General features: G+C 33.3%; 1 protein-coding gene across 1 annotated transcript in view; it reads right to left on the reverse strand.

Annotated features, from left to right (window-relative positions):
* LOC128991612 (uncharacterized) overlaps window positions 1-6,403 on the reverse strand; it is a 104,490-nt gene extending 98,087 nt beyond the window's left edge. The window contains exon 1 of the mRNA XM_054414646.1: window positions 6,376-6,403. The gene's annotated coding sequence lies outside the window, so the exon portion shown is untranslated. The remainder of the gene's footprint in view (window positions 1-6,375) is intronic.
* Between the last annotated feature and the right edge of the window lie 3,083 nt (window positions 6,404-9,486).

A 9,486-nucleotide genomic window follows, 5' to 3' on the forward strand; every position in this document is an offset into this window, starting at 1 on the left:
GAGTTAAAATCTAAATGTGTGTAATAAAATTTCAGCAGGATTCATTTTTTCAATGATATTCAAATTTCATTTTTGACGAGGATTGAAACATCAGTTTTCTGATTACTAGGCAAGCGATATATTTTCTCAGAAACCCAGCTACATGATTGCAAATATTTAAGAACGCATGATTCCTAGGCAAAACAAACCGGAATGGAATGAAGCGGACAGACCACTTATGCTTTCCCCCACTAATTAGTGTAGTTTTGCCACTGCACAAGGTTGTCTGTAGTCTGTAGTCTTGTGTTGTCCTAAAAGGCAACAAGGGATTTCACCGCATCGTTTCCTGTATGTTAGTTAATTGATCTCATCACAAACTGCAACTCGCTTACTTAATCTGTAGTTTGTCATTGGCTGATTACCACTTGTCAATCGTAATTTGATTCTTTGATTACATCATTTTATTTATGCTTTCGATCCATTTTTTTTAAATTCATGATTCCGAATTTCGTTCAACTCTCTCTCCTTCTTCTTACCAGCCACTAGTAACAATACTTTTTGATTTTGGTTCAGCAACATCGATCAACTCACTACGTTCTACTCTTATCTTGTTTTCATATACAGTTTATAATACGCATGGTGTGCACGCTGTATTTAAGTTATGATAACGATAAATGATACGGGAGTTACTTTTCATAGCAAAATCTAGCTCTTAAGTTTCATTTGATTGAGCTTAAAATACTGTAAAATTACAGCAATAAAACTACCTATGTGTTATATTGCAAAGGCAATGTTGCTACGAACCGATCTTCGATTAACATAGGTTGTATGAGTGGTTAGTACAAATCGCTCGGTTATATTTGTGACAAAGATGTAAGACGACCTTTATGACGAAACCAAAAATATAGCTTAGAGCTAAAAAGGATTTTTTCCTATAAAGTCAAAGGGGGGTTTTAACAGTTTGAAATTAACTAAAATTTCACGAAAGAGTAATTTAATACCCATATGTTGCCTAAAATACTGTATTTAGATACACAGCTTGGTAAATGTCTTACATCTCCAGCACCGCATATACAGGGTGATTGTTAATTAATTATTGTTACAGTTTTGAAACCCATCATCTCGGGGTGAGAATCAATTGAAAGAGGAGATTCTAAAATTTGTTTGAAGCCGTTTTAGTAAACATAGCTGCAAAATTAACGTATATCTGGGCATTTTTAGCGAATTTCCCATATAGGGAATAAGCTATTACCGTAGGTCTCACTGTAAGACCTGGTCCCGGGACCGATTTACTTTTTCGTTTTGAGAACCCCAGAGGCCAAAAACGCCATTTGTTCAAATTCATATATTTATATATGTGTCCATTAGCATTATCACTCGAGCAAAAATGATCCGATATTGTTGAAATTTGATATAAACGTGTAAACCTACATTCATTCGAACGAGTTCGCGAACCACCATGATCGGACCATGGGAACGGGGGTTTATGGGGGGTAAAAATGGGGTTCTTCCGGACTTCTTTCGAAACCGTTTCGTAGAGCTTAAAAAATAAATAATTTAGTATATTGAAGCTCTTTTGTATGCCTAAAGGTTACAGAGAAAATTAAAAAAGTGTAAGTTAAAAATCTCCATGTTATTTTTATAGACAAAAATAAAACTGTTGTAGATTACTTGTTCATGGATATATGTTGATAAAATTTGGCAAGTTAATTTATTTCCTCCTATGCTATTCAGTTTGGTCAAAAACACTTTTTACCTCCCCCATAGCAGCAAACCTAAGCACTTGTTGAATATAATGTTATTTAAATTGGGAATAAATATGTCTTATCTATGAATATGTTTAAATACAAATTTAATCATACAAGTTGAAATTCGCTTAGTCTGCAGGTTTGCTGCGGCGCGAGTGTTAGATTTTAACTACGATTTTAAATTTATAAAAGACGCTTTTACCATTTCTGAATCCCAAAACTATATATACTATGTTGAATTATTATCAAAAGGTTTAAGTAATACCGCTGGCGGCACATAGAGCCTTTATAGTTTTTGGCCATAATTTTGTTCATTTTTGTATTAAATCCTCTTCTATTGTGTATATACTTTTCCCACCACAAGATTAATTTATAGATTTTAAATTGACAAATTAATTCAAAATTGTAGTTACAATCCAAAAATGTCTGTAGAGGCTAATTTTGCAGCTATGTTAACTAAAGTTGTGCCAAACAAAGCTTAAGAATCTCCTCTTTCAATTGATTCTCACCCCGTGATGATAGGCTGTATGGTTTTTCATTTATGGAGTTTCAAACGTGTAACAATAATTTATAATCACCCTGTATTACTACTATAAGTACAACAAGAGCTATAAGTACTATAAATGCCATAAGCACTAATTAGGTATATTACTTAATAAGGTATACTTATAAGGTACTTTATAAGGTAATTAGCTTTATACTTTTTACATAATACTGTATGTAAATTTAAAAAATAAATAATCAATTACAGTGCAAAGTAACACCTGTTTCCATAATTTCTAAAGTATACAAATCATATCTTAATGAGCAAGTGATTCGTATTTTAGACGTTGAGCCCAAATAGCTTAATAATGAATATACAGAGGTAATTTTAGCATTTGTAAGAGTTTAAAAAAGTCATCTATAATATTAAAACGTAACAGGGGGTTTTTTATTTCACGATTCTGAATCAACTACTCGACGGATTTTAATGATTTTTGTGTTGAAAGAAAGATAATTATGAGAACTAGGGAATGTCGAAGCCATAATTTTAGTTTAGGGTCCCAGTTATTTAGAAATTAACTTTTAATTTTTTTAAAGTCTAGCAGCCGACGCTAAGACTCTAAACTAGCTTTTGGTATAATATAATTTGCTTAACATAACTGCTGTAAACATTCAGTGTTTGTAACACAAATTCAGCATTTGAAACAAATTAAAAGACATACTAAAGGCGGTTTCACACTGGCATCCGCGGACGATTTCTTCGTCCGCGGACGGATGCGAAAATAAATCGCTGCCCATGTTATCAGATGGGACCGTTCACACCGCCCATTGAAACGTAGCGTCCATCCGCGGATGCAGAAATTCGTCCGTGGACGATTTGGTGGAATCGCTCTGGGAGCGATTTTTCTAAAACGTCCGCGGACGATCACGCCCTCGCGCATGCGCAGACAGAGCAGTAGCTCTCAGCGAGGCATGTGTCACTCGCATCACAGTGTTTAGTAGTTTGGGTTTACAGTCATAGTGTTCATCTAGTTGTTGTTTTGTGTCCTCCCTTGTTGTTTGTTATGGCTGAATTAATTGAGGCTGTCCGTGCCTACCCAGTTATCTGGGATACAACTATAGAAATTTATAGAGATCAACAAGAGAAAGATAAAATTTGGTTGGAAATTGCGACTACACTCCACAGAGATTACAAAGAGAATAAAGTATCCTAACCAATAACCATGTATATTATACGAATTACTGTACAGTAAATCATTATTAGATTTGTATTACTTTGATTATTTGCATTATTACAATGATTCACCAAATCGCTGCCGCTTACTGTTAATTGGATGAGTGCCACTTTCTCCTTTTTGATAATGAGTACAAAAAGTAGGGCATACAACCTCGTCGTCACTATCATCACTACTTGAATCAAGCCACAGAACAGAAAATCCGGGTTGACACCATGGGACAGAAGGCTCAGACATTTTGCACACCTTCACTGAGTTGTAAGAGGAAGTATGTTTAATCTATGATTGTAGTAGGAATGGCCAACTCCATATGCGCATGCGCGAATGAGTGGACGTTTGAAACGTAGCTCGCAATGTGAAGGGGGCGCGTAGTATCCATCCGAATCATTTCATCCGTCCGCGGACGAAATTATCGTCCGCGGACGCCAGTGTGAAACCGCCTTAAGGGTTGACTTATTTATACTACGTGTAATGCTATTCATTGATACGTTCAATCCTTCGATAAGAGTATGAAAGATTATTTAAATATACAAAGGTAAAATACTAGGATGTTCAAAGGATTTTTTAAATAAATCTTTGTAATCTTCAGTTTGTTTTAGTGCAATATAATTTGTTTTAACTAACAGCTGGTTAATTATAAAAATGCCCTATAGAACTATGAGGTTATTTACTCTGATTTTGTCATTGATAATAGAAAATGAGTAAGATTAGTAGACCACCGAGATAATAACACCATCGATGTGTACAAGTCGAGGCTCTGTACACGAGTAAAAAAAAAAGATATGCAAATTATTTTACTGCTCAACTTTTTTGGAAAGGGTAGGAAAATCACAATTTTTACATGTTTTAAATCATCTTGGCAGCGTTTTGTTTACAATCAATGTTTTTAAATGCTTGAACTTTGTTTGGATTAGGCCCGGAAATATTGATGTCATAAAGATGGAGATCAAGAATCCTCAGGAATACGATTTAAAATTAACACCACAACCTCAGGCGGGTTTTATCCAAAGATATACAGATGAATGACATAGATTGAACACAACGTCATCATTGACCTAGGATACTGCAATTAGACTAACCATCCTTTTATGAAATCTAAAAAGTTGTTTGGCGTGTGTTTAGTTGTGGTTACGTTTGGAGGCGCTGAATATTTTATAGTTTAAATAAATGAATATGGGGAATTACGATGTACATTGATTTAATGAGGGTGGTTTAATTATCAAGGATATTAGAACTGATAACGGAATGGATAATAAACATAGACAATTAATTACGTCACTAGCTTTACTAGCGTTTTTACTTTTTAAATTCCTTCAACATGTGACTAGTTCTTTTGTTTAGTTGAATATTATTTTATTTTTGAATCAGCTGTTTACAAAACAAACTAATATGTTGTTGTCTTAACTTTTCTTTGTTTACACTTATTTATTTAGCAATTGATTAAGTAAAATTGACATAAAGGATGTGTGTGGACGATTCGTTTAATGATGTCAGGACACCAACGTTATAATGATGTGTACTGTGAATGTTATTGATTGTTTTCGTTTTATTTTAGGGAGTTTCTATTCAGACCTAGTGGAAATTGTGTATAGTATGAGTTATTGTATTGTAGTGATATTGATTATGGAAGAGGCAGGTATGCGATGGAAGGTGATATCATTGACTAGGAATATACACTTCTCAATTGATAATTACTCTTTCTACTGTAGGCTGCAAAAAAATCACTATTTAATAGGCCTACAATATTTTGCACTATTTGTTATTATTATTTCACTTTAGTTATAGTTGAAACTGTGACAAATTTGTATATTAGTTCAATAAAGTAATGTTTTTTTTTAATTGACCAAACACTCGAAAACATTTTTTGTATTGTACCATTGTTTAGTAACATTTATTTCCGTCATAACGTTTTCACAGTTCATAAGTTTGAATTAATTTGTAATATTTAAACCAAGATAAGTACTAATTGTATTGATTTTTTCGTATACAATATTTGAAAGTAATTTTATCTATTATAAAATAGCCAGACTGTACGCCAATTTTTTCTAATACTCTAGTTTTATACCTTTATCACTTTATTATACGAAATTGTAGTTGATTGCATTTAAATTTATTAATTTGATTCACTATTTCGTAACTTGGTCTAAGCATCAACCGGTTGGGTTAATTTTTGTACCAAATGAACCGGTCTAAAATAAACCAGAGAAATTAAACGTAGATTTGCAGAGACTTTAACGAACGTATAATCTTATTGTGCTTTCTTGACCAGCAGCATTAAAGCTCACACAAAAATAATGAAGACATAATCTCTCTTACTTAATTCATTATTAACTTGTACACAAGTTTGTGTGCATAAGTTTTCTTTTGTCTATTTTACTTAGATGTACTCTATTTTACGTATTTGTTTAGTTAAAAATGAAATAGATTTAAACATTATAGAGTGGTTTTAATGTTTAACTGACTTGTAAATCGTACAAACACATTTAACGCAAAATACCATTCAAAACTATTTAGGTAGAATAGTGGTAAAAATGTGAATTATAAAGCAGTGGTTGTAAATTCGCTGGTTTTATTAAAGTGGGATTGATTCTACACCTAGATGCTCTTTGTATTGGGGCTATCAATAATCAGTATTTAACAAAAGGTCGCCGTTAAGAAATACCATTGGAAACCCCTTACAAAAATCCGTTAAGAAAGGCAATCGTGGATAAACACAAAATGAAATAAACAAAACCAAAAATAAAACAAGAGGGATCTTAAGTCCAACCAATCCCCACGAAAAACGAAGACGATGACGGAGAAGTCAACAAAAATAGTGTTATGGACATAAATAAAATACAGAATAAGTTAAAACATTATCGAATAAGTATAAACTAATATTAAACTAGTGACCCCTCCACCAAGAGACCAAGAGAGCATGGCAGACTCACCAGCCCCACTCCACAGCACTAGACACTACGACGGGCACACTGTAACTGACTCCAGCTCTTGCTCCAGCACTCCAGCAGCGCCGGCCCCCGCCCCACTGGGTCAAGGATCACCAGACTCATCCCAATATTGATATCTGCACTTTCAACTCAGGATTGGCTGCTGATTACTTCCTCGTGAGCACGTTTTGTGATTCGCTGCTCAATGTGTAGGGGATCTATTGGGCGTCGGGTGTTTTCTTGTGATTAAACTTTGCTTCGAAATGTGTTTGTAGTAGTATAATATTATGTACAGTGAACGAATATTGGCATCCATTTGTAATACAAAAAGAAATATAGCCCTTATGGAGTTTTGATGCGGGCACAGTCTTTGCCAGCATAATAACCACCAGATAAAATTGAATATGCTTCTGTCTGTCATTAATGTATTACCAAACTGTACATCCAATAGCCGTAACGGTGTTGGGAGTTATTTTTTTATATTTTTTTACTTACCTTACTTAGGAACATTTATGTCATGATTTTGAAATCTCTCAAGGCTCTGCTGAAAGGCTTTCAAAATTCTACATATACACTATAGTCATGTACATTGATATCATATAAGTATCATATAAGTCTTATAAGTGGTTATATAATTTTGATAACAGTTATAAAATAAAAATCTTTACATAGTACCGGTATTCGAAAACATTTTTACATTTATACTGCCATAAGGTGGAATGAAATGAATTAAATAAAAGTTGAATATTTTGTAATGATTAGGGTTTCCGTTTTTATATTTTAATGTTCTGTAATTAATTAAATCGAATATGTAAAAAATAATAGACAAAATATGTTGCATAGTCAATGATATCCATAGCAGTTTTGTCTACACATGTACGATACTTTTTCGTTCTTGGCCAATAGACTTAGGAAGGTGAGATGAACAATTTATGGATTGAACACAGTTATACCAAGTCCCAATTTTTTTATTAACTATTCTATGCACAAATGGGTAATAGTTTATACCTTTAAATAGGTTTGGAATAACTTGTTCAACTCACATTGTGTGTTACTTACTTGTAGCTCATTGAAACTGCTACATTTTTACATGTTTGACAAATATCTTAATCGCTTTGTCTACTTATCAATACGTAAATCATCTATTGAGTATTGTTTGACTTTGCGCAAATTATATGTGATGATGAAAAACTCCAATTAGTGTAACCAGACAAACTTTTAATTCAATCCAAACTTAAGGTACTAAAGAAATATTTTATTATTAAAGTGTCCAAGTTAAGTACAGATATAACTTTTACTGAGTACACTATACTTTAATCGAATGCTATTTAAGAAATCGCTGAAACAACGCTGAAATTCCCAACAACACCTTCGAAGTGGTGACCTCCAAACTGATAGCTATAAGGAATGCTCGAATCATTGTAGTATGACAACGAAACTTTACTTTTACTGAACATCAATGAATTTGTCTCGTCAGTGGCTTCCTTGACTTTTCAAAATGTCAAATATAACATTTGTGTTCAAAAGATACTTAAACTACTGCACTTATCCTAATGCACCGAACTGTATCTTTGCGTGTAGATTAGTCATTCAACTATTGAAGACAAAATTGTTACAGCTGTTTATTCTTTATCCGTGTTTTATTAATGTATTGAATTGATTTTCTGTAACAAGTACATTATAAGGTGCTCATATTTAAAATACTTATAGGTCGAAGTACACGCTCTGTTGGGCATGAGTTCAAGTGTAAGGCTTAAATTGTTATTTACTTTGAATACACATTTTTTAATGAAGAATAAAATTAATACGCTTCCTTTCCATGTTTTATTTGACGCAAACTTGTTCAATGTAAAGTGCTATTTCATAAGCTGTAGCTTCTAAGCTCACAACCAAGATCAAAACAGCTTAATAAATTACAAAAATTGCTTCGTATAAATGATTTCAGGTATGAGGTTTTGTACCAAGGTAAAGTGTACTTGGTGAAATCCATAGTTTCCCCAAAACAAACTAACTCTAGATGTTTAGCTACAACTAACATTCCAGCAGACATCCCATCCATATGGATCCATGTTTCGTTATTAAAATATTGTATTTATATGAGCCGATCAGGAGAGTACACTGTTGAATAAATTCGATTTAACCCTTTAGTCTTTGATACTAATATTTAATCTCACATAACTGGTGTTAACAATGATTTATCCCTTTAAATTGTTGGTTAAAAAGTTGGAATATTCTACATAAATCTGTTATTAACATAACGTTGGTGGTTCAATTCAAGAAGTATATTTCAAATATTTAAGTGGCTACAGCTTTAACATACAAATTAGATGTATCAATTCAAACTTACTACAATACAACTTTGCATAATACATAGCCCTGTCTAAAGTCAACTCCGCAGTATAGTAAGAGAACCATTCTGCGCCGTCATCCGTGAGATGGTAACACTGGTAACAGCTGATTTGCCATATCAGCTGATCGAATTCCCAGCTGCTTTCTTCAGTAGATCATCCTGTGCGTGGGACACTCTATCGTCATGTCATTGCTCGTTTAATACCCGACAGATCGTTTAGTACTGCTCCTGGAGCAAATTGGTGATCTAAACCGTCCTCTAAACGATTCATTGTCAATCTAAACGACGCTCCGGCATGATTTCTCTCACCCTCCTATTTAGAACTGGCTCAATACACTTCCTGGACCTTTTTGGAGTCCATTTCACTCCGTTATTAAGTGATTCAATCACTGAAAAGGAATCTGTTGGTGCAATTCTATTACACCGTGTTAGTGTAGTGTATCTAACAGAACTTATGTATATTTATTTGTATACGTTTTACTTTGTTCAGTTAATTAGTGTGTTTCCAAGATCAACGTTTCTTAAAAACCACTTAAATGATTTTATAGCAACTATTTTTCTCAAGTTATAGCTGTTATTTTTTACTTCATTGGGCCTTACGCTGATTTTGGACGGAGTAAGCGTCCACTGATGTAATTTGAAGGTATCTTCGCTCCTATTGATTAAAACATTACTTTAAAGCATTAATTTTCTAAAATACATATTTTTAAATATACTTCATGAATATAACTTTATCCGTACGGTATCATTTTATTCTTCCATCT

Source organism: Macrosteles quadrilineatus, unplaced genomic scaffold (assembly GCF_028750875.1).
Source record: "Macrosteles quadrilineatus isolate MER2022 unplaced genomic scaffold, UCM_ALF_1.0 Scaffold_4__1_contigs__length_99947679, whole genome shotgun sequence".
Taxonomy (NCBI): domain Eukaryota; kingdom Metazoa; phylum Arthropoda; class Insecta; order Hemiptera; family Cicadellidae; genus Macrosteles; species Macrosteles quadrilineatus.